The sequence below is a fragment of the Triturus cristatus genome, chromosome 4_2, assembly GCF_964204655.1.
Source record: "Triturus cristatus chromosome 4_2, aTriCri1.1, whole genome shotgun sequence".
Taxonomy (NCBI): domain Eukaryota; kingdom Metazoa; phylum Chordata; class Amphibia; order Caudata; family Salamandridae; genus Triturus; species Triturus cristatus.
Genome location: NC_140586.1, coordinates 413,873,679 through 413,897,085, shown reverse-complemented (window position 1 = coordinate 413,897,085; position 23,407 = coordinate 413,873,679). Strand labels below are relative to the sequence as shown.

The window sequence follows — 23,407 nt, the reverse complement described above, 5'->3', positions numbered from 1 at the left end:
ATCCGCATAATTGTGTCTTTGCTACTCTTGTGCTAAGTGTGCTGCACCTGTTGTTTGAAGCTTGCATTACTGCTTCCCATGTTGTACTTTGATGGCAGTGCAGCTTAAAAACATCTTTTCACTTCATAAAAACTAAACTGATACTGAAATGCGCATACTCTCATATAAGTGAATTGATTTATCTTCTGAATTTGTTCATATCACTAACACCTGGCAGACATTAAAGCATGGCTGCATATTTATTGGTTAAATAAATATGGAAATATACCAGTTTCAGCTTTATTTTTCTCACAAAACCCATAATAAATATGGATGAATACAGATAAAGTTGACAACAAATTAAATATGGATAAATACAGACGGAAATGTCAAAAAAATAAACACCATAAAACCGGGAGCCCTAAATATAATAGGACCAACTGGGTTTACAAAGAATGAGTCTATTATCTAACAGTACCTCTGCTATGAGTTTGTGTAAAACAAAAAGTACTGCTGAGATTCGAACTCAGGATCTCCTGTTTACTAGACAGGCGCTTTAACCAACTAAGCCACAGCACCTACTCTGTTTCATGACTCACCACTGTACCTTCTGTACTGGTGTCACTGTGAGGCCCTGCATATTTTTCTGTCTTGAAAGATTTGATATTTTTCAGCTGCTACCGAAAAGAAAATGGAGAAGAAAAATCTGATATTAAGATGGAAATATTACAAAGAGGGTCATGAAAAACTAATATCATTATACGTACGTATCTGTATTTATTTTCTAAAGTTTTACACTGATGGGCCAGGGGCTCAATGCATTCGTTAAACTAAACCAGATTACAATTATTTAAAGGTCACCAATATACACAAGATCATTCCTGATGCCTACATTACCCATGTGCTCTTTCCTTCACCTCTCGTGACCTCTGGACATCCCACCAAGAAGCAGAGGAACCGCAACTCACCGAGAGAAAGTGTCACCTCAGTGACGCGTCCATGTTCAAACAGCGCTTCACAAAGTGCACTCTGAGAGACCCAAGAAAACTTGGCAGAGGCGGGTTTCACAGCAAGGAGGGCTGATAGCCCGCAGTGCCCTTTACATGGCTATAGCAATACTCACCCTGGTCCTGGTCCAAACATCAGCCACCAGAGCTCAGTAAATTACCAGAATAAACAACAACCCTATATGGTGTTTTTATAGCCTTGTTTTTTAATGGATTTCTTTTCTACTTTATGGAAAAGGTGTTGCCTGTACGGAGATCGAACTCACAGCCTTGGTGTTACTAGCACCATGCTCTAACCAACTGACCTAACCGTCCAAAGCACAATGTGATACTAAAGGAGTTCTATTGAAACTGAAGAGGCAGTGACTGTACACAGAGACATTGAATAGACAGACAGACAGGCCATTGCTGACCCATCATAGTTTCAGGCCAAGACATTGAAGCGCTCCAATAATCCTGCACCAATTCGCACACACCGGGAAGCATCACCAAAGAACACAGATAGTATTTAATGAGCTGCACTGAACGTGCTTCAATAACAAGAGCTGCACGACCATCACTCCCCAGAAAAGATGGATTGAAGGCAAGAATCATCCGCAGACCCTCCCATCTGCCAAACTCATCCAGAAAGGTACTGGTCTCGGCTTGGTAGCACTCGCATGCTCAATGCTATGCAGGTTCATCTCACACCCGAGCTTAATCCATACCACACATTGTCACTCACTGGGCTCTCAATCCTTAACCCTTCACTTCCTGTACCTTTTTCTCTGTACTCCTTACCCAATCTCTCATACCTGCCCCTCCCTTCACTTTCATAGAACTGGACCCTTGCTGCGCCTTCTTCTGTGATTCTCCAGAGAACACAGTTTATAACCTTATAAAGAAGATTATGTGCTCAATATTGTCTGCGCCTTCCCTTCATTAACTAACATCTTTTACCCATACTATAGACCACATTACAGCTTATTTATGAGTGAGTGCACATCTTGAAAGCTGTAGTCGTGGCCGAGGGGGTAAGGCGATGGACTTGAAATCCATTGGTGTCTTACCGCGCAGTTTCGAATATTGCCGACTACACTTTCCTTTTTATTATGTCATTACATTTTGACGTGGAAACTAATTATGTGGTTCGTAACCATCTGCATATCCGCATAATTGTGTCTTTGCTACTCTTGTGCTAAGTGTGCTGCACCTGTTGTTTGAAGCTTGCATTACTGCTTCCCATGTTGTACTTTGATGGCAGTGCAGCTTAAAAACATCTTTTCACTTCACAAAACCAAACTGATACTGAAATGCGCATACTCTCATATAAGTGAATTGATGTATCTTCTGCATTTGTTCATATCACTAACACCTGGCAGACATTAAAGCATGGCTGCATATTTATTGGTTAAATAAATATGGAAATATACCAGTTTCAGCTTTATTTTTCTCACAAAACCCATAATAAATATGGATGAATACAGATAAAGTTGACAACAAATTAAATATGGATAAATACAGACGGAAATGTCAAAAAAATAAACACCATAAAACCGGGAGCCCTAAATATAATAGGACCAACTGGGTTTACAAAGAATGAGTCTATTATCTAACAGTACGTCTTCTATGAGGTTGTGTAAAACAAAAGGTACTGCTGAGATTCGAACTCAGGATCTCCTGTTCACTAGACAGGCGCTTTAAACAACTAAGCCACAGCACCTACTCTGTTTCACGACTCTCCACTGTACCTTCTGTCCTGGTGTCACTGTGAGGCCCTGCATATTTTTCTGTCTTGAAAGATGTGATATTTTTCAGCTGCTACCGAAAAGAAAATGGAGAAGAAAAATCTGATATTAAGATGGAAATATTACAAAGAGGGTCATGAAAAACTAATATCATTATACGTACGTATCTGTATTTATTTTCTAAAGTTTTACACTGATGGGCCAGGGGCTCAATGCATTCGTTAAACTAAACCAGATTACAATTATTTAAAGGTCACCAATATACACAAGATCATTCCTGATGCCTACATTACCCATGTGCTCTTTCCTTCACCTCTCGTGGCCTCTGGACATCCCACCAAGAAGCAGAGGAACCGCAACTCACGGAGAGAAAGTGTCACCTAAGTGACGCGTCCATGTTCAAACAGCGCTTCACAAAGTGCACTTTGAGAGACCCAAGAAAACTTGGCAGAGGCGGGTATCACAGCAAGGAGGGCTGATAGCCCGCAGTGCCCTTTACATGGCTATAGCAATACTCACCCTGGTCCTGGTCCAAACATCAGCCACGAGAGCTCAGTAAATTACCAGAATAAACAACAACCCTATATGGTGTTTTTATAGCCTTGTTTTTTAATGTATTTCTTTTCTACTTTATGGAAAAGGTGTTGCCCGTACGGAGATCGAACTCACAGCCTTGGTGTTACTTGCACCATGCTCTAACCAACTGACCTAACCGGCCAAAGCATAATGTGATACTAAAGGAGTTCTATTGAAACTGAAGAGGCAGTGACTGTACACAGAGACATTGAATAGACAGACAGACAGGCCATTGCTGACCCATCATAGTTTCAGGCCAAGACATTGAAGCGCTCCAATAATCCTGCACTAATTCGCACACACCGGGGAGCATCACCAAAGAACACAGATAGTATTTAATGAGCTGCACTGAACGTGCTTCAATAACAAGAGCTGCACGACCATCACTCCCCAGAAAAGATGGATTGAAGGCAAGAATCATCCGCAGACCCTCCCATCTGCCACACTCATCCAGAAAGGTACTGGTCTCGGCTTGGTAGCACTCGCATGCTCAATGCTATGCAGGTTCATCTCACACCCAAGCTTAATCCATACCACACACTGTCACTCACTGGGCTCTCAATCCTTAACCCTTCACTTCCTGTACCTTTTTCTCTGTACTCCTTACCCAATCTCTCATACCTGCCCCTCCCTTCACTTTCATAGAACTGGACCCTTGCTGCGCCTTCTTCTGTGAATCTCCAGAGAACACAGTTTATAACCTTATAAAGAAGATTATGTGCTCAATATTGTCTGCGCCTTCCCTTCATTAGCTAACATCTTTTACCCATACTATAGACCACATTACAGCTTATTTATGAGTGAGTGCACATCTTGAAAGGTGTAGTCGTGGCCGAGTGGTTAAGGCGATGGACTTGAAATCCATTGGTGTCTCACCGCGCAGTTTCGAATCCTGCCGACTACGCTTTCCTTTTTATTATGTCATTACATTTTGACGTGGAAACTAATTATGTGGTTCGTAACCATCTGCATATCCGCATAATTGTGTCTTTGCTACTCTTGTGCTAAGTGTGCTGCACCTGTTGTTTGAAGCTTGCATTACTGCTTCCCATGTTGTACTTTGATGGCAGTGCAGCTTAAAAACATCTTTTCACTTCACAAAACCAAACTGATACTGAAATGCGCATACTCTCATGTAAGAGGATTGATGTATCTTCTGCATTTGTTCATATCACTAACACCTGGCAGACATTAAAGCATGGCTGCATATTTATTGGTTAAATAAATATGGAAATATACCAGTTTCAGCTTTATTTTTCTCACAAAACCCATAATAAATATGGATGAATACAGATAAAGTTGACAACAAATTAAATATGGATAAATACAGACGGAAATGTCAAAAAAATAAACACCATAAAACCGGGAGCCCTAAATATAATAGGACCAACTGGGTTTACAAAGAATGAGTCTATTATCTAACAGTACCTCTTCTATGAGGTTGTGTAAAACAAAAGGTACTGCTGAGATTCGAACTCTGGATCTCCTGTTTACTAGACAGGTGCTTTAACCAACTAAGCCACAGCACCTACTCTGTTTCACGACTCACCACTGTACCTTCTGTCCTGGTGTCACTGTGAGGCCCTGCATATTTTTCTGTCTTGAAAGATTTGATATTTTTCAGCTGCTACCGAAAAGAAAATGGAGAAGAAAAATCTGATATTAAGATGGAAATATTACAAAGAGGGTCATGAAAAACTAATATCATTATACGTACGTATCTGTATTTATTTTCTAAAGTTTTACACTGATGGGCCAGGGGCTCAATGCATTCGTTAAACTAAACCAGATTACAATTATTTAAAGGTCACCAATATACACAAGATCATTCCTGATGCCTACATTACCCATGTGCTCTTTCCTTCACCTCTCGTGACCTCTGGACATCCCACCAAGAAGCAGAGGAACCGCAACTCACGGAGAGAAAGTGTCACCTCAGTGACACGTCCATGTTCAAACAGCGCTTCACAAAGTGCACTTTGAGAGACCCAAGAAAACTTGGCAGAGGCGGGTATCACAGCAAGGAGGGCTGATAGCCCGCAGTGCACTTTACATGGCTATAGCAATACTCACCCTGGTCCTGGTCCAAACATCAGCCACCAGAGCTCAGTAAATTACCAGAATAAACAACAACCCTATATGGTGTTTTTATAGCCTTGTTTTTTAATGGATTTCTTTTCTACTTTATGGAAAAGGTGTTGCCCGTACGGAGATCGAACTCACAGCCTTGGTGTTACTAGCACCATGCTCTAACCAACTGACCTAACCGGCCAAAGCATAATGTGATTCTAAAGGAGTTCTATTGAAACTGAAGAGGCAGTGACTGTACACAGAGACATTGAATAGACAGACAGACAGGCCATTGCTGACCCATCATAGTTTCAGGACAAGACATTGAAGCGCTCCAATAATCCTGCACCAATTCGCACACACCGGGGAGCATCACCAAAGAACACAGCTAGTATTTAATGAGCTGCACTGAACGTGCTTCAATAACAAGAGCTGCACGACCATCACTCCCCAGAAAAGATGGATTGAAGGCAAGAATCATCGGCAGACCCTCCCATCTGCCACACTAATCCAGAAAGGTACTGGTCTCGGCTTGGTAGCACTCGCATGCTCAATGCTATGCAGGTTCATCTCACACCCGAGCTTAATCCATACCACACACTGTCACTCACTGGGCTCTCAATCCTTAACCCTTCACTTCCTGTACCTTTTTCTCTGTACTCCTTACCCAATCTCTCATACCTGCCTCTCCCTTCACTTTCATAGAACTGGACCGTTGCTGCGCCTTCTTCTGTGATTCTCCAGAGAACACAGTTTATAACCTTATAAAGAAGATTATGTGCTCAATATTGTCTGCGCCTTCCCTTCATTAACTAACATCTTTTACCCATACTATAGACCACATTACAGCTTATTTATGAGTGAGTGCACATCTTGAAAAGTGTAGTCGTGGCCGAGTGGTTAAGGCGATGGACTTGAAATCCATTGGGATCTCCCCGCGCAGGTTCGAATCCTGCCAACTACGCTTTCCTTTTTATTATGTCATTACATTTTGACGTGGAAACTAATTATGTGGTTCGTAAACATCTGCATATCCGCATAATTGTCTCTTTGCTACTCTTGTGCCAAGTGTGCTGCACCTGTTGTTTGAAGCTTGCATTACTGCTTCCCATGTTGTACTTTGATGGCAGTGCAGCTTAAAAACATCTATTCACTTCACAAAACCAAACTGATACTGAAATGCGCATACTCTCATATAAGTGAATTGATTTATCTTCTACATTTGTTCATATCACTAACACCTGGCAGACATTAAAGCATGGCTGCATATTTATTGGTTAAATAAATATGGAAATATACCAGTTTCAGCTTTATTTTTCTCACAAAACCCATTATAAATATGGATGAATACAGATAAAGTTGACAACAAATTAAATATGGATAAATACAGACGGAAATGTCAAAAAAATAAACACCATAAAACCGGGAGCCCTAAATATAATAGGACCAACTGGGTTTACAAAGAATGAGTCTATTATCTAACAGTACCTCTTCTATGAGGTTGTGTAAAACAAAAGGTACTGCTGAGATTCGAACTCAGGATCTCCTGTTTACTAGACAGGCGCTTTAACCAACTAAGCCACAGCACCTACTCTGTTTCACGACTCACCACTGTACCTTCTGTCCTGGTGTCACTGTGAGGCCCTGCATATTTTTCTGTCTTGAAAGATTTGATATTTTTCAGCTGCTACCGAAAAGAAAATGGAGAAGAAAAATCAGATATTAAGATGGAAATATTACAAAGAGGGTCATGAAAAACTAATATCATTATACGTACGTATCTGTATTTATTTTCTAAAGTTTTACACTGATGGGCCAGGGGCTCAATGCATTCGTTAAACTAAACCAGATTACAATTATTTAAAGGTCACCAATATACACAAGATCATTCCTGATGCCTACATTACCCATGTGCTCTTTCCTTCACCTCTCGTGGCCTCTGGACATCCCACCAAGCAGCAGAGGAACCGCAACTCACGGAGAGAAAGTGTCACCTAAGTGACGCGTCCATGTTCAAACAGCGCATCACAAAGTGCACTTTGAGAGACCCAAGAAAACTTGGCAGAGGCGGGTATCACAGCAAGGAGGGCTGATAGCCCGCAGTGCCCTTTACATGGCTATAGCAATACTCACCCTGGTCCTGGTCCAAACATCTGCCACCAGAGCTCAGTAAATTACCAGAATAAACAACAACCCTATATGGTGTTTTCATAGCCTTGTTTTTTAATGGATTTCTTTTCTACTTTATGGAAAAGGTGTTGCCCGTACAGAGATCGAACTCACAGCCTTGGTGTTACTAGCGCCATGCTCTAACCAACTGACCTAACCGGCCAAAGCATAATGTGATACTAAAGGAGTTCTATTGAAACTGAAGAGGCAGTGACTGTACACAGAGACATTGAATAGACAGACAGACAGGCCATTGCTGACCCATCATAGTTTCAGGCCAAGACATTGAAGCGCTCCAATAATCCTGCACCAATTCGCACACACCGGGGAGCATCACCAAAGAACACAGATAGTATTTAATGAGCGGCACTGAACGTGCTTCAATAACAAGAGCTGCACGACCATCACTCCCCAGAAAAGATGGATTGAAGGCAAGAATCATCCGCAGACCCTCCCATCTGCCACACTCATCCAGAAAGGTACTGGTCTCGGCTTGGTAGCACTCGCATGCTCAATGCTATGCAGGTTCATCTCACACCCGAGCTTAATCCATACCACACACTGTCAATCACTGGGCTCTCAATCCTTAACTCTTCACTTCCTGTACCTTTTTCTCTGTACTCCTTACCCAATCTCTCATACCTGCCCCTCCCTTCACTTTCATAGAACTGGACCCTTGCTGCGCCTTCTTCTGTGATTCTCCAGAGAACACGGTTTATAACCTTATAAAGAAGATTATGTGCTCAATATTGTCTGCTCCTTCCCTTCATTAACTAACATCTTTTACCCATACTATAGACCACATTACAGCTTATTTATGAGTGAGTGCACATCTTGAAAGGTGTAGTCATGGCCGAGTGGTTAAGGCGATGGACTTGCAATCCATTGGTGTCTCACTGCGCAGTTTCGAATCCTGCCGACTACGCTTTCCTTTTTATTATGTCATTACATTTTGACGTGGAAACTAATTATGTGGTTCGTAACCATCTGCATATCCGCATAATTGTGTCTTTGCTACTCTTGTGCTAAGTGTGCTGCACCTGTTGTTTGAAGCTTGCATTACTGCTTCCCATGTTGTACTTTGATGGCAGTGCAGCTTAAAAACATCTTTTCACTTCACAAAACCAAACTGATACTGAAATGCGCATACTCTCATATAAGTGAATTGATGTATCTTCTGCATTTGTTCATATCACTAACACCTGGCAGACATTAAAGCATGGCTGCATATTTATTGGTTAAATAAATATGGAAATATACCAGTTTCAGCTTTATTTTTCTCACAAAACCCATAATAAATATGGATGAATACAGATAAAGTTGACAACAAATTAAATATGGATAAATACAGACGGAAATGTCAAAAAAATAAACACCATAAAACCGGGAGCCCTAAATATAATAGGACCAACTGGGTTTACAAAGAATGAGTCTATTATCTAACAGTACGTCTTCTATGAGGTTGTGTAAAACAAAAGGTACTGCTGAGATTCGAACTCAGGATCTCCTGTTCACTAGACAGGCGCTTTAACCAACTAAGCCACAGCACCTACTCTGTTTCACGCCTCACCCCTGTACCTTCTGTCCTGGTGTCACTGTGAGGCCCTGCATATTTTTCTGTCTTGAAAGATTTGATATTTTTTAGCTGCTACCGAAAGGAAATGGAGAAGAAAAATCTGATATTAAGATGGAAATATTACAAAGAGGGTCATGAAAAACGAATATCATTATACGTACGTATCTGTATTTATTTTCTAAAGTTTTACACTGATGGGCCAGGGGCTCAATGCATTCGTTAAACTAAACCAGATTACAATTATTTAAAGGTCACCAATATACACAAGATCATTCCTGATGCCTACATTACCCATGTGCTCTTTCCTTCACCTCTCGTGGCCTCTGGACATCCCACCAAGAAACAGAGGAACCGCAACTCACGGAGAGAAAGTGTCACCTAAGTGACGCGTCCATGTTCAAACAGCGCTTCACAAAGTGCACTTTGAGAGACCCAAGAAAACTTGGCAGAGGCGGGTATCACAGCAAGGAGGGCTGATAGCCCGCAGTGCCCTTTACATGGCTATAGCAATACTCACCCTGGTCCTGGTCCAAACATCAGCCACCAGAGCTCAGTAAATTACCAGAATAAACAACAACCCTATATGGTGTTTTTATAGCCTTGTTTTTTAATGGATTTCTTTTCTACTTTATGGAAAAGGTGTTGCCCGTACGGAGATCGAACTCACAGCCTTGGTGTTACTAGCACCATGCTCTAACCAACTGACCAAACCGGCCAAAGCATAATGTGATACTAAAGGAGTTCTATTGAAACTGAAGAGGCAGTGACTGTACACAGAGACATTGAATAGACAGACAGACAGGCCATTGCTGACCCATCATAGTTTCAGGCCAAGACATTGAAGCGCTCCAATAATCCTGCACCAATTCGCACACACCGGGGAGCATCACCAAAGAACACAGATAGTATTTAATGAGCTGCACTGAACGTGCTTCAATAACAAGAGCTGCACGACCATCACTCCCCAGAAAAGATGGATTGAAGGCAAGAATCATCCGCAGACCCTCCCATCTGCCACACTCATCCAGAAAGGTACTGGTCTAGGCTTGGTAGCACTCGCATGCTCAATGCTATGCAGGTTCATCTCACACCCAAGCTTAATCCATACCACACACTGTCACTCACTGGGCTCTCAATCCTTAACCCTTCACTTCCTGTACCTTTTTCTCTGTACTCCTTACCCAATCTCTCATACCTGCCCCTCCCTTCACTTTCATAGAACTGGACCCTTGCTGCGCCTTCTTCTGTGATTCTCCAGAGAACACAGTTTATAACCTTATAAAGAAGATTATGTGCTCAATATTGTCTGCGCCTTCCCTTCATTAACTAACATCTTTTACCCATACTATAGACCACATTACAGCTTATTTATGAGTGAGTGCACATCTTGAAAAGTGTAGTTGTGGCCGAGTGGTTAAGGCGATGGACTTGAAATCCATTGGGGTCTCCCCGCGCAGGTTCGAATCCTGCCAACTACGCTTTCCTTTTTATTATGTCATTACATTTTGACGTGGAAACTAATTATGTGGTTCGTAAACATCTGCATATCCGCATAATTGTCTCTTTGCTACTCTTGTGCCAAGTGTGCTGCACCTGTTGTTTGAAGCTTGCATTACTGCTTCCCATGTTGTACTTTGATGGCAGTGCAGCTTAAAAACATCTATTCACTTCACAAAACCAAACTGATACTGAAATGCGCATACTCTCATATAAGTGAATTGATTTATCTTCTACATTTGTTCATATCACTAACACCTGGCAGACATTAAAGCATGGCTGCATATTTATTGGTTAAATAAATATGGAAATATACCAGTTTCAGCTTTATTTTTCTCACAAAACCCATAATAAATATGGATGAATACAGATAAAGTTGACAACAAATTAAATATGGATAAATACAGACGGAAATGTCAAAAAAATAAACACCATAAAACCGGGAGCCCTAAATATAATAGGACCAACTGGGTTTACAAAGAATGAGTCTATTATCTAACAGTACCTCTTCTATGAGGTTGTGTAAAACAAAAGGTGCTGCTGAGATTCGAACTCAGGATCTCCTGTTTACTAGACAGGCGCTTTAACCAACTAAGCCACAGCACCTACTCTGTTTCACGACTCACCACTGTACCTTCTGTCCTGGTGTCACTGTGAGGCCCTGCATATTTTTCTGTCTTGAAAGATTTGATATTTTTCAGCTGCTACCGAAAAGAAAATGGAGAAGAAAAATCAGATATTAAGATGGAAATATTACAAAGAGGGTCATGAAAAACTAATATCATTATACGTACGTATCTGTATTTATTTTCTAAAGTTTTACACTGATGGGCCAGGGGCTCAATGCATTCGTTAAACTAAACCAGATTACAATTATTTAAAGGTCACCAATATACACAAGATCATTCCTGATGCCTACATTACCCATGTGTTCTTTCCTTCACCTCTCGTGGCCTCTGGACATCCCACCAAGCAGCAGAGGAACCGCAACTCACGGAGAGAAAGTGTCACCTAAGTGACGCGTCCATATTCAAACAGCGCATCACAAAGTGCACTTTGAGAGACCCAAGAAAACTTGGCAGAGGCGGGTATCACAGCAAGGAGGGCTGATAGCCCGCAGTGCCCTTTACATGGCTATAGCAATACTCACCCTGGTCCTGGTCCAAACATCTGCCACCAGAGCTCAGTAAATTACCAGAATAAACAACAACCCTATATGGTGTTTTCATAGCCTTGTTTTTTAATGGATTTCTTTTCTACTTTATGGAAAAGGTGTTGCCCGTACAGAGATCGAACTCACAGCCTTGGTGTTACTAGCACCATGCTCTAACCAACTGACCTAACCGGCCAAAGCATAATGTGATACTAAAGGAGTTCTATTGAAACTGAAGAGGCAGTGACTGTACACAGATACATTGAATAGACAGACAGACACGCCATTGCTGACCCATCATAGTTTCAGGCCAAGACATTGAAGCGCTCCAATAATCCTGCACCAATTCGCACACACCGGGGAGCATCACCAAAGAACACAGATAGTATTTAATGAGCTGCACTGAACGTGCTTCAATAACAAGAGCTGCACGACCATCACTCCCCAGAAAAGATGGATTGAAGGCAAGAATCATCCGCAGACCCTCCCATCTGCCACACTCATCCAGAAAGGTACTGGTCTCGGCTTGGTAGCACTCGCATGCTCAATGCTATGCAGGTTCATCTCACACCCGAGCTTAATCCATACCACACACTGTCAATCACTGGGCTCTCAATCCTTAACCCTTCACTTCCTGTACCTTTTTCTCTGTACTCCTTACCCAATCTCTCATACCTGCCCCTCCCTTCACTTTCATAGAACTGGACCCTTGCTGCGCCTTCTTCTGTGATTCTCCAGAGAACACGGTTTATAACCTTATAAAGAAGATTATGTGCTCAATATTGTCTGCTCCTTCCCTTCATTAACTAACATCTTTTACCCATACTATAGACCACATTACAGCTTATTTATGAGTGAGTGCACATCTTGAAAGGTGTAGTCATGGCCGAGTGGTTAAGGCGATGGACTTGCAATCCATTGGTGTCTCACCGCGCAGTTTCGAATCCTGCCGACTACGCTTTCCTTTTTATTATGTCATTACATTTTGACGTGGAAACTAATTATGTGGTTCGTAACCATCTGCATATCCGCATAATTGTGTCTTTGCTACTCTTGTGCTAAGTGTGCTGCACCTGTTGTTTGAAGCTTGCATTACTGCTTCCCATGTTGTACTTTGATGGCAGTGCAGCTTAAAAACATCTTTTCACTTCACAAAACCAAACTGATACTGAAATGCGCATACTCTCATATAAGTGAATTGATTTATCTTCTGCATTTGTTCATATCACTAACACCTGGCAGACATTAAAGCATGGCTGCATATTTATTGGTTAAATAAATATGGAAATATACCAGTTTCAGCTTTATTTTTCTCACAAAACCCATAATAAATATGGATGAATACAGATAAAGTTGACAACAAATTAAATATGGATAGATACAGACGGAAATGTCAAAAAAATAAACACCATAAAACCGGGAGCCCTAAATATAATAGGACCAACTGGGTTAACAAAGAATGAGTGTATTATCTAACAGTACCTCTTCTATGAGGTTGTGTAAAACAAAAGGTACTGCTGAGATTCGAACTCAGGATCTCCTGTTTACTAGACAGGCGCTTTAACCAACTAAGCCACAGCACCTACTCTGTTCACGACTCACCGCTGTACCTTCTGTCCTGGTGTCACTGTGAGGCCCTGCATATTTTTCTGTCTTGAAAGATTTGATATTTTTCAGCTGCTACCGAAAAGAAAATGGAGAAGAAAAATCTGATATTAAGATGGAAATATTACAAAGAGGGTCATGAAAAACTAATATCATTATACGTACGTATCTGTATTTATTTTCTAAAGTTTTACACTGATGGGCCAGGGGCTCAATGCATTCGTTAAACTAAACCAGATTACAATTATTTAAAGGTCACCAATATACACAAGATCATTCCTGATGCCTACATTACCCATGTGCTCTTTCCTTCACCTCTCGTGGCCTCTGGACATCCCACCAAGAAGCAGAGGAACCGCAACTCACGGAGAGAAAGTGTCACCTAAGTGACGCGTCCATGTTCAAACAGCGCTTCACAAAGTGCACTTTGAGAGACCCAAGAAAACTTGGCAGAGGCGGGTATCACAGCAAGGAGGGCTGATAGCCCGCAGTGCCCTTTACATGGCTATAGCAATACTCACCCTGGTCCTGGTCCAAACATCAGCCACCAGAGCTCAGTAAATTACCAGAATAAACAACAACCCTATATGGTGTTTTTATAGCCTTGTTTTTTAATGGATTTCTTTTCTACTTTATGGAAAAGGTGTTGCCCATACGGAGATCGAACTCACAGCCTTGGTGTTACTAGCACCATGCTCTAACCAACTGACCTAACCGGCCAAAGCATAATGTGATACTAAAGGAGTTCTATTGAAACTGAAGAGGCAGTGACTGTACACAGAGACATTGAATAGACAGACAGACAGGCCATTGCTGACCCATCATAGTTTCAGGCCAAGACATTGAAGCGCTCCAATAATCCTGCACCAATTCGCACACACCGGGGAGCATCACCAAAGAACACAGATAGTATTTAATGAGCTGCACTGAACGTGCTTCAATAACAAGAGCTGCACGACCATCACTCCCCAGAAAAGATGGATTGAAGGCAAGAATCATCCTCAGACCCTCCCATCTGCCACACTCATCCAGAAAGGTACTGGTCTCGGCTTGGTAGCACTCGCATGCTCAATGCTATGCAGGTTCATCTCACACCCAAGCTTAATCCATACCACACACTGTCACTCACTGGGCTCTCAATCCTTAACCCTTCACTTCCTGTACCTTTTTCTCTGTACTCCTTACCCAATCTCTCATACCTGCCCCTACCTTCACTTTCATAGAACTAGACCCTTGCTGCGCCTTCTTCTGTGATTCTCCAGAGAACACAGTTTATAACCTTATAAAGAAGATTATGTGCTCAATATTGTCTGCGCCTTCCCTTCATTAACTAACATCTTTTACCCATACTATAGACCACATTACAGCTTATTTATGAGTGAGTGCACATCTTGAAAGGTGTAGTCGTGGCCGAGTGGTTAAGGCGATGGACTTTAAATCCATTGGGGTCTCTCCGCGCAGGTTCGAATCCTGCCGACTACGCGTTCCTTTTTATTATGTCATTACATTTTGACGTGGAAACTAATTATGTGGTTCGTAAACATCTGCATATCCGCATAATTGTGTCTTTGCTACTCTTGTGCTAAGTGTGCTGCACCTGTTGTTTGAAGCTTGCATTACTGCTTCCCATGTTGTACTTTGATGGCAGTGCAGCTTAAAAACATCTTTTCACTTCATAAAAACTAAACTGATACTGAAATGCGCATACTCTCATATAAGTGAATTGATTTATCTTCTGCATTTGTTCATATCACTAACACCTGGCAGACATTAAAGCATGGCTGCATATTTATTGGTTAAATAAATATGGAAATATACCAGTTTCAGCTTTATTTTTCTCACAAAACCCATAATAAATATGGATGAATACAGATAAAGTTGACAACAAATTAAATATGGATAAATACAGACGGAAATGTCAAAAAAATAAACACCATAAAACCGGGAGCCCTAAATATAATAGGACCAACTGGGTTTACAAAGAATGAGTCTATTATCTAACAGTACCTCTGCTATGAGGTTGTGTAAAACAAAAGGTACTGCTGAGATTCGAACTCAGGATCTCCTGTTTTCTAGACAGGCGCTTTAACCAACTAAGCCACAGCACCTACTCTGTTTCACGACTCACCACTGTACCTTCTGTCCTGGTGTCACTGTGAGGCCCTGCATATTTTTCTGTCTTCAAAGATTTGATATTTTTCAGCTGCTACCGAAAAGAAAATGGAGAAGAAAAATCTGATATTAAGATGGAAATATTACAAAGAGGGTCATGAAAAACTAATATCATTATACGTACGTATCTGTATTTATTTTCTAAAGTTTTACACTGATGGACCAGGGGCTCAATGCATTCGTTAAACTAAACCAGATTACAATTATTTAAAGGTCACCAATATACACAAGATCATTCCTGATGCCTACATTACCCATGTGCTCTTTCCTTCACCTCTCGTGACCTCTGGACATCCCACCAAGAAGCAGAGGAACCGCAACTCACGGAGAGAAAGTGTCACCTCAGTGACGCGTCCATGTTCAAACAGCGCTTCAAAAAGTGCACTTTGAGAGACCCAAGAAAACTTGGCAGAGGCGGGTTTCACAGCAAGGAGGGTTGATAGCCCGCAGTGCCCTTTACATGGCTATAGCAATACTCACCCTGGTCCTGGTCCAAACATCAGCCACCAGAGCTCAGTAAATTACCAGAATAAACAACAACCCTATATGGTGTTTTTATAGCCTTGTTTTTTAATGGATTTCTTTTCTACTTTATGGAAAAGGTGTTGCCCGTACGGAGATCGAACTCACGGCCTTGGTGTTACTAGCACCATGCTCTAACCAACTGACCTAACCGTCCAAACCACGATGTGATACTAAAGGAGTTCTATTGAAACTGAAGAGGCAGTGACTGTACACAGAGACATTGAATAGACAGACAGACAGGCCATTGCTGACCCATCATAGTTTCAGGCCAAGACATTGAAGCGCTCCAATAATCCTGCACCAATTCGCACACACCGGGGAGCATCACCAAAGAACACAGATAGTATTTAATGAGCTGCACTGAACGTGCTTCAATAACAAGAGCTGCACGACCATCACTCCCCAGAAAAGATGGATTGAAGGCAAGAATCATCCGCAGACCCTCCCATCTGCCACACTCATCCAGAAAGGTACTGGTCTCGGCTTGGTAGCACTCGCATGCTCAATGCTATGCAGGTTCATCTCACACCCGAGCTTAATCCATACCACACACTGTCACTCACTGGGCTCTCAATCCTTAACCCTTCACTTCCTGTACCTTTTTCTCTGTACTCCTTACCCAATCTCTCATACCTGCCCCTCCCTTCACTTTCATAGAACTGGACCCTTGCTGCGCCTTCTTCTGTGATTCTCCAGAGAACACAGTTTATAACCTTATAAAGAAGATTATGTGCTCAATATTGTCTGCGCCTTCCCTTCATTAACTAACATCTTTTACCCATACTATAGACCACATTACAGCTTATTTATGAGTGAGTGCACATCTTGAAAGGTGTAGTCGTGGCCGAGTGGTTAAGGCGATGGACTTGAAATTCATTGGGGTCTCCCCGAGCAGGTTCGAGTCCTGCCGACTACGCGTTCCTTTTTATTATGTCATTACATTTTGACGTGGAAACTAATTATGTGGTTCGTAAACATCTGCATATCCGCATAATTGTGTCTTTGCTACTCTTGTGCTAAGTGTGCTGCACCTGTTGTTTGAAGCTTGCATTACTGCTTCCCATGTTGTACTTTGATGGCAGTGCAGCTTAAAAACATCTTTTCACTTCATAAAAACTAAACTGATACTGAAATGCGCATACTCTCATATAAGTGAATTGATTTATCTTCTGCATTTGTTCATATCACTAACACCTGGCAGACATTAAAGCATGGCTGCATATTTATTGGTTAAATAAATATGGAAATATACCAGTTTCAGCTTTATTTTTCTCACAAAACCCATAATAAATATGGATGAATACAGATAAAGTTGACAACAAATTAAATATGGATAAATACAGACGGAAATGTCAAAAAAATAAACACCATAAAACCGGGAGCCCTAAATATAATAGGACCAACTGGGTTTACAAAGAATGAGTCTATTATCTAACAGTACCTCTGCTATGAGGTTGTGTAAAACAAAAAGTACTGCTGAGATTCGAACTCAGGATCTCCTGTTTACTAGACAGGCGCTTTAACCAACTAAGCCACAGCACCTACTCTGTTTCATGACTCACCACTGTACCTTCTGTCCTGGTGTCACTGTGAGGCCCTGCATATTTTTCTGTCTTGAAAGATTTGATATTTTTCAGCTGCTACCAAAAAGAAAATGGAGAAGAAAAATCTGATATTAAGATGGAAATATTACAAAGAGGGTCATGAAAAACTAATATCATTATACGTACGTATCTGTATTTATTTTCTAAAGTTTTACACTGATGGGCCAGGGGCTCAATGCATTCGTTAAACTAAACCAGATTACAATTATTTAAAGGTCACCAATATACACAAGATCATTCCTGATGCCTACATTACCCATGTGCTCTTTCCTTCACCTCTCGTGACCTCTGGACATCCCACCAAGAAGCAGAGGAACCGCAACTCACCGAGAGAAAGTGTCACCTCAGTGACGCGTCCATGTTCAAACAGCGCTTCACAAAGTGCACTTTGAGAGACCCAAGAAAACTTGGCAGAGGCGGGTTTCACAGCAAGGAGGGCTGATAGCCCGCAGTGCCCTTTACATGGCTATAGCAATACTCACCCTGGTCCTGGTCCAAACATCAGCCACCAGAGCTCAGTAAATTACCAGAATAAACAACAACCCTATATGGTGTTTTTATAGCCTTGTTTTTTAATGGATTTCTTTTCTACTTTATGGAAAAGGTGTTGCCCGTACGGAGATCGAACTCACAGCCTTGGTGTTACTAGCACCATGCTCTAACCAACTGACCTAACCGTCCAAAGCACAATGTGATACTAAAGGAGTTCTATTGAAACTGAAGAGGCAGTGACTGTACACAGAGACATTGAATAGACAGACAGACAGGCCATTGCTGACCCATCATAGTTTCAGGCCAAGACATTGAAGCGCTCCAATAATCCTGCACCAATTCGCACACACCGGGAAGCATCACCAAAGAACACAGATAGTATTTAATGAGCTGCACTGAACGTGCTTCAATAACAAGAGCTGCACGACCATCACTCCCCAGAAAAGATGGATTGAAGGCAAGAATCATCCGCAGACCCTCCCATCTGCCACACTCATCCAGAAAGGTACTGGTCTCGGCTTGGTAGCACTCGCATGCTCAATGCTATGCAGGTTCATCTCACACCCGAGCTTAATCCATACCACACATTGTCACTCACTGGGCTCTCAATCCTTAACCCTTCACTTCCTGTTCCTTTTTCTCTGTACTCCTTACCCAATCTCTCATACCTGCCCCTCCCTTCACTTTCATAGAACTGGACCCTTGCTGCGCCTTCTTCTGTGATTCTCCAGAGAACACAGTTTATAACCTTATAAAGAAGATTATGTGCTCAATATTGTCTGCGCCTTCCCTTCATTAACTAACATCTTTTACCCATACTATAGACCACATTACAGCTTATTTATGAGTGAGTGCACATCTTGAAAGGTGTAGTCGTGGCCGAGTGGTTAAGGTGATGGACTTGAAATTCATTGGGGTCTCCCCGAGCAGGTTCGAGTTCTGCCGACTACGCGTTCCTTTTTATTATGTCATTACATTTTGACGTGGAAACTAATTATGTGGTTCGTAAACATCTGCATATCCGCATAATTGTGTCTTTGCTACTCTTGTGCTAAGTGTGCTGCACCTGTTGTTTGAAGCTTGCATTACTGCTTCCCATGTTGTACTTTGATGGCAGTGCAGCTTAAAAACATCTTTTCACTTCATAAAAACTAAACTGATACTGAAATGCGCATACTCTCATATAAGTGAATTGATTTATCTTCTGCATTTGTTCATATCACTAACACCTGGCAGACATTAAAGCATGGCTGCATATTTATTGGTTAAATAAATATGGAAATATACCAGTTTCAGCCTTATTTTTCTCACAAAACCCATAATAAATATGGATGAATACAGATAAAGTTGACAACAAATTAAATATGGATAAATACAGACGGAAATGTCAAAAAAATAAACACCATAAAACCGGGAGCCCTAAATATAATAGGACCAACTGGGTTTACAAAGAATGAGTCTATTACCTAACAGTACCTCTGCTATGAGGTTGTGTAAAACAAAAAGTACTGCTGAGATTCGAACTCAGGATCTCCTGTTTACTAGACAGGCGCTTTAACCAACTAAGCCACAGCACCTACTCTGTTTCATGACTCACCACTGTACCTTCTGTCCTGGTGTCACTGTGAGGCCCTGCATATTTTTCTGTCTTGAAAGATTTGATATTTTTCAGCTGCTACCGAAAAGAAAATGGAGAAGAAAAATCTGATATTAAGATGGAAATATTACAAAGAGGGTCATGAAAAACTAATATCATTATACGTACGTATCTGTATTTATTTTCTAAAGTTTTACACTGATGGGCCAGGGGCTCAATGCATTCGTTAAACTAAACCAGATTACAATTATTTAAAGGTCACCAATATACACAAGATCATTCCTGATGCCTACATTACCCATGTGCTCTTTCCTTCACCTCTCGTGACCTCTGGACATCCCACCAAGAAGCAGAGGAACCGCAACTCACCGAGAGAAAGTGTCACCTCAGTGACGCGTCCATGTTCAAACAGCGCTTCACAAAGTGCACTTTGAGAGACCCAAGAAAACTTGGCAGAGGCGGGTTTCACAGCAAGGAGGGCTGATAGCCCGCAGTGCCCTTTACATGGCTATAGCAATACTCACCCTGGTCCTGGTCCAAACATCAGCCACCAGAGCTCAGTAAATTACCAGAATAAACAACAACCCTATATGGTGTTTTTATAGCCTTGTTTTTTAATGGATTTCTTTTCTACTTTATGGAAAAGGTGTTGCCCGTACGGAGATCGAACTCACAGCCTTGGTGTTACTAGCACCATGCTCTAACCAACTGACCTAACCGTCCAAAGCACAATGTGATACTAAAGGAGTTCTATTGAAACTGAAGAGGCAGTGACTGTACACAGAGACATTGAATAGACAGACAGACAGGCCATTGCTGACCCATCATAGTTTCAGGCCAAGACATTGAAGCGCTCCAATAATCCTGCACCAATTCGCACACACCGGGAAGCATCACCAAAGAACACAGGTAGTATTTAATGAGCTGCACTGAACGTGCTTCAATAACAAGAGCTGCACGACCATCACTCCCCAGAAAAGATGGATTGAAGGCAAGAATCATCCGCAGACCCTCCCATCTGCCACACTCATCCAGAAAGGTACTGGTCTCGGCTTGGTAGCACTCGCATGCTCAATGCTATGCAGGTTCATCTCACACCCGAGCTTAATCCATACCACACATTGTCACTCACTGGGCTCTCAATCCTTAACCCTTCACTTCCTGTACCTTTTTCTCTGTACTCCTTACCCAATCTCTCATACCTGCCCCTCCCTTCACTTTCATAGAACTGGACCCTTGCTGCGCCTTCTTCTGTGATTCTCCAGAGAACACAGTTTATAACCTTATAAAGAAGATTATGTGCTCAATATTGTCTGCGCCTTCCCTTCATTAACTAACATCTTTTACCCATACTATAGACCACATTACAGCTTATTTATGAGTGAGTGCACATCTTGAAAGCTGTAGTCGTGGCCGAGGGGTTAAGGCGATGGACTTGAAATCCATTGGTGTCTTACCGCGCAGTTTCGAATATTGCCGACTACGCTTTCCTTTTTATTATGTCATTACATTTTGACGTGGAAACTAATTATGTGGTTCGTAACCATCTGCATATCCGCATAATTGTGTCTTTGCTACTCTTGTGCTAAGTGTGCTGCACCTGTTGTTTGAAGCTTGCATTACTGCTTCCCATGTTGTACTTTGATGGCAGTGCAGCTTAAAAACATCTTTTCACTTCACAAAACCAAACTGATACTGAAATGCGCATACTCTCATATAAGTGAATTGATGTATCTTCTGCATTTGTTCATATCACTAACACCTGGCAGACATTAAAGCATGGCTGCATATTTATTGGTTAAATAAATATGGAAATATACCAGTTTCAGCTTTATTTTTCTCACAAAACCCATAATAAATATGGATGAATACAGATAAAGTTGACAACAAATTAAATATGGATAAATACAGACGGAAATGTCAAAAAAATAAACACCATAAAACCGGGAGCCCTAAATATAATAGGACCAACTGGGTTTACAAAGAATGAGTCTATTATCTAACAGTACGTCTTCTATGAGGTTGTGTAAAACAAAAGGTACTGCTGAGATTTGAACTCAGGATCTCCTGTTCACTAGACAGGCGCTTTAACCAACTAAGCCACAGCACCTACTCTGTTTCACGACTCACCACTGTACCTTCTGTCCTGGTGTCACTGTGAGGCCCTGCATATTTTTCTGTCTTGAAAGATGTGATATTTTTCAGCTGCTACCGAAAAGAAAATGGAGAAGAAAAATCTGATATTAAGATGGAAATATTACAAAGAGGGTCATGAAAAACTAATATCATTATACGTACGTATCTGTATTTATTTTCTAAAGTTTTACACTGATGGGCCAGGGGCTCAATGCATTCGTTAAACGAAACCAGATTACAATCATTTAAAGGTCACCAATATACACAAGATCATTCCTGATGCCTACATTACCCATGTGCTCTTTCCTTCACCTCTCGTGGCCTCTGGACATCCCACCAAGAAGCAGAGGAACCGCAACTCACGGAGAGAAAGTGTCACCTAAGTGACGCGTCCATGTTCAAACAGCGCTTCACAAAGTGCACTTTGAGAGACCCAAGAAAACTTGGCAGAGGCGGGTATCACAGCAAGGAGGGCTGATAGCCCGCAGTGCCCTTTACATGGCTATAGCAATACTCACCCTGGTCCTGGTCCAAACATCAGCCACCAGAGCTCAGTAAATTACCAGAATAAACAACAACCCTATATGGTGTTTTTATAGCCTTGTTTTTTAATGTATTTCTTTTCTACTTTATGGAAAAGGTGTTGCCCGTACGGAGATCGAACTCACAGCCTTGGTGTTACTAGCACCATGCTCTAACCAACTGACCTAACCGGCCAAAGCATAATGTGATACTAAAGGAGTTCTATTGAAACTGAAGAGGCAGTGACTGTACACAGAGACATTGAATAGACAGACAGACAGGCCATTGCTGACCCATCATAGTTTCAGGCCAAGACATTGAAGCGCTCCAATAATCCTGCACCAATTCGCACACACCGGGGAGCATCACCAAAGAACACAGATAGTATTTAATGAGCTGCACTGAACGTGCTTCAATAACAAGAGCTGCACGACCATCACTCCCCAGAAAAGATGGATTGAAGGCAAGAATCATCCGCAGACCCTCCCATCTGCCACACTCATCCAGAAAGGTACTGGTCTCGGCTTGGTAGCACTCGCATGCTCAATGCTATGCAGGTTCATCTCACACCCGAGCTTAATCCATACCACACACTGTCACTCACTGGGCTCTCAATCCTTAACCCTTCACTTCCTGTACCTTTTTCTCTGTACTCCTTACCCAATCTCTCATACCTGCCCCTCCCTTCACTTTCATAGAACTGGACCCTTGCTGCGCCTTCTTCTGTGATTCTCCAGAGAACACAGTTTATAACCTTATAAAGAAGATTATGTGCTCAATATTGTCTGCGCCTTCCCTTCATTAACTAACATCTTTTACCCATACTATAGACCACATTACAGCTTATTTATGAGTGAGTGCACATCTTGAAAGGTGTAGTCGTGGCCGAGTGGTTAAGGCGATGGACTTGAAATTCATTGGGGTCTCCCCGCGCAGGTTCGAGTCCTACCGACTACGCGTTCCTTTTTATTATGTCATTACATTTTGACGTGGAAACTAA

The 23,407-nt window shown here is 41.8% G+C and overlaps 18 non-coding genes across 18 annotated transcripts; 8 read left to right on the top strand and 10 right to left on the bottom strand.

Annotated features, from left to right (window-relative positions):
• Positions 1–484: 484 nt before the first annotated feature.
• On the bottom strand, positions 485–558 carry TRNAT-AGU (transfer RNA threonine (anticodon AGU)). Its single transcript has one exon. It is a non-coding gene; the product is annotated as a tRNA-Thr (tRNA).
• Positions 559–1,981: 1,423 nt separating this feature from the next.
• Positions 1,982–2,063, top strand: TRNAS-UGA (transfer RNA serine (anticodon UGA)). Its single transcript has one exon. It is a non-coding gene; the product is annotated as a tRNA-Ser (tRNA).
• Positions 2,064–2,614: 551 nt separating this feature from the next.
• TRNAT-AGU (transfer RNA threonine (anticodon AGU)) lies at positions 2,615–2,688 on the bottom strand. The gene has a single exon. It is a non-coding gene; the product is annotated as a tRNA-Thr (tRNA).
• A 1,423-nt stretch (positions 2,689–4,111) lies between these two features.
• TRNAS-UGA (transfer RNA serine (anticodon UGA)) lies at positions 4,112–4,193 on the top strand. The gene has a single exon. It is a non-coding gene; the product is annotated as a tRNA-Ser (tRNA).
• A 2,048-nt stretch (positions 4,194–6,241) lies between these two features.
• Positions 6,242–6,323, top strand: TRNAS-UGA (transfer RNA serine (anticodon UGA)). Its single transcript has one exon. It is a non-coding gene; the product is annotated as a tRNA-Ser (tRNA).
• Positions 6,324–6,874: 551 nt separating this feature from the next.
• Positions 6,875–6,948, bottom strand: TRNAT-AGU (transfer RNA threonine (anticodon AGU)). The gene has a single exon. It is a non-coding gene; the product is annotated as a tRNA-Thr (tRNA).
• Positions 6,949–9,004: 2,056 nt separating this feature from the next.
• On the bottom strand, positions 9,005–9,078 carry TRNAT-AGU (transfer RNA threonine (anticodon AGU)). Its single transcript has one exon. It is a non-coding gene; the product is annotated as a tRNA-Thr (tRNA).
• A 1,422-nt stretch (positions 9,079–10,500) lies between these two features.
• TRNAS-UGA (transfer RNA serine (anticodon UGA)) lies at positions 10,501–10,582 on the top strand. Its single transcript has one exon. It is a non-coding gene; the product is annotated as a tRNA-Ser (tRNA).
• Positions 10,583–11,133: 551 nt separating this feature from the next.
• TRNAT-AGU (transfer RNA threonine (anticodon AGU)) lies at positions 11,134–11,207 on the bottom strand. Its single transcript has one exon. It is a non-coding gene; the product is annotated as a tRNA-Thr (tRNA).
• Positions 11,208–13,263: 2,056 nt separating this feature from the next.
• On the bottom strand, positions 13,264–13,337 carry TRNAT-AGU (transfer RNA threonine (anticodon AGU)). The gene has a single exon. It is a non-coding gene; the product is annotated as a tRNA-Thr (tRNA).
• Positions 13,338–15,393: 2,056 nt separating this feature from the next.
• On the bottom strand, positions 15,394–15,467 carry TRNAS-AGA (transfer RNA serine (anticodon AGA)). Its single transcript has one exon. It is a non-coding gene; the product is annotated as a tRNA-Ser (tRNA).
• A 1,423-nt stretch (positions 15,468–16,890) lies between these two features.
• Positions 16,891–16,972, top strand: TRNAS-UGA (transfer RNA serine (anticodon UGA)). Its single transcript has one exon. It is a non-coding gene; the product is annotated as a tRNA-Ser (tRNA).
• Positions 16,973–17,524: 552 nt separating this feature from the next.
• On the bottom strand, positions 17,525–17,598 carry TRNAT-AGU (transfer RNA threonine (anticodon AGU)). Its single transcript has one exon. It is a non-coding gene; the product is annotated as a tRNA-Thr (tRNA).
• Positions 17,599–19,021: 1,423 nt separating this feature from the next.
• TRNAS-UGA (transfer RNA serine (anticodon UGA)) lies at positions 19,022–19,103 on the top strand. Its single transcript has one exon. It is a non-coding gene; the product is annotated as a tRNA-Ser (tRNA).
• Positions 19,104–19,655: 552 nt separating this feature from the next.
• On the bottom strand, positions 19,656–19,729 carry TRNAT-AGU (transfer RNA threonine (anticodon AGU)). Its single transcript has one exon. It is a non-coding gene; the product is annotated as a tRNA-Thr (tRNA).
• Positions 19,730–21,152: 1,423 nt separating this feature from the next.
• Positions 21,153–21,234, top strand: TRNAS-UGA (transfer RNA serine (anticodon UGA)). The gene has a single exon. It is a non-coding gene; the product is annotated as a tRNA-Ser (tRNA).
• Positions 21,235–21,785: 551 nt separating this feature from the next.
• TRNAT-AGU (transfer RNA threonine (anticodon AGU)) lies at positions 21,786–21,859 on the bottom strand. The gene has a single exon. It is a non-coding gene; the product is annotated as a tRNA-Thr (tRNA).
• A 1,423-nt stretch (positions 21,860–23,282) lies between these two features.
• TRNAS-UGA (transfer RNA serine (anticodon UGA)) lies at positions 23,283–23,364 on the top strand. Its single transcript has one exon. It is a non-coding gene; the product is annotated as a tRNA-Ser (tRNA).
• Positions 23,365–23,407: the final 43 nt, after the last annotated feature.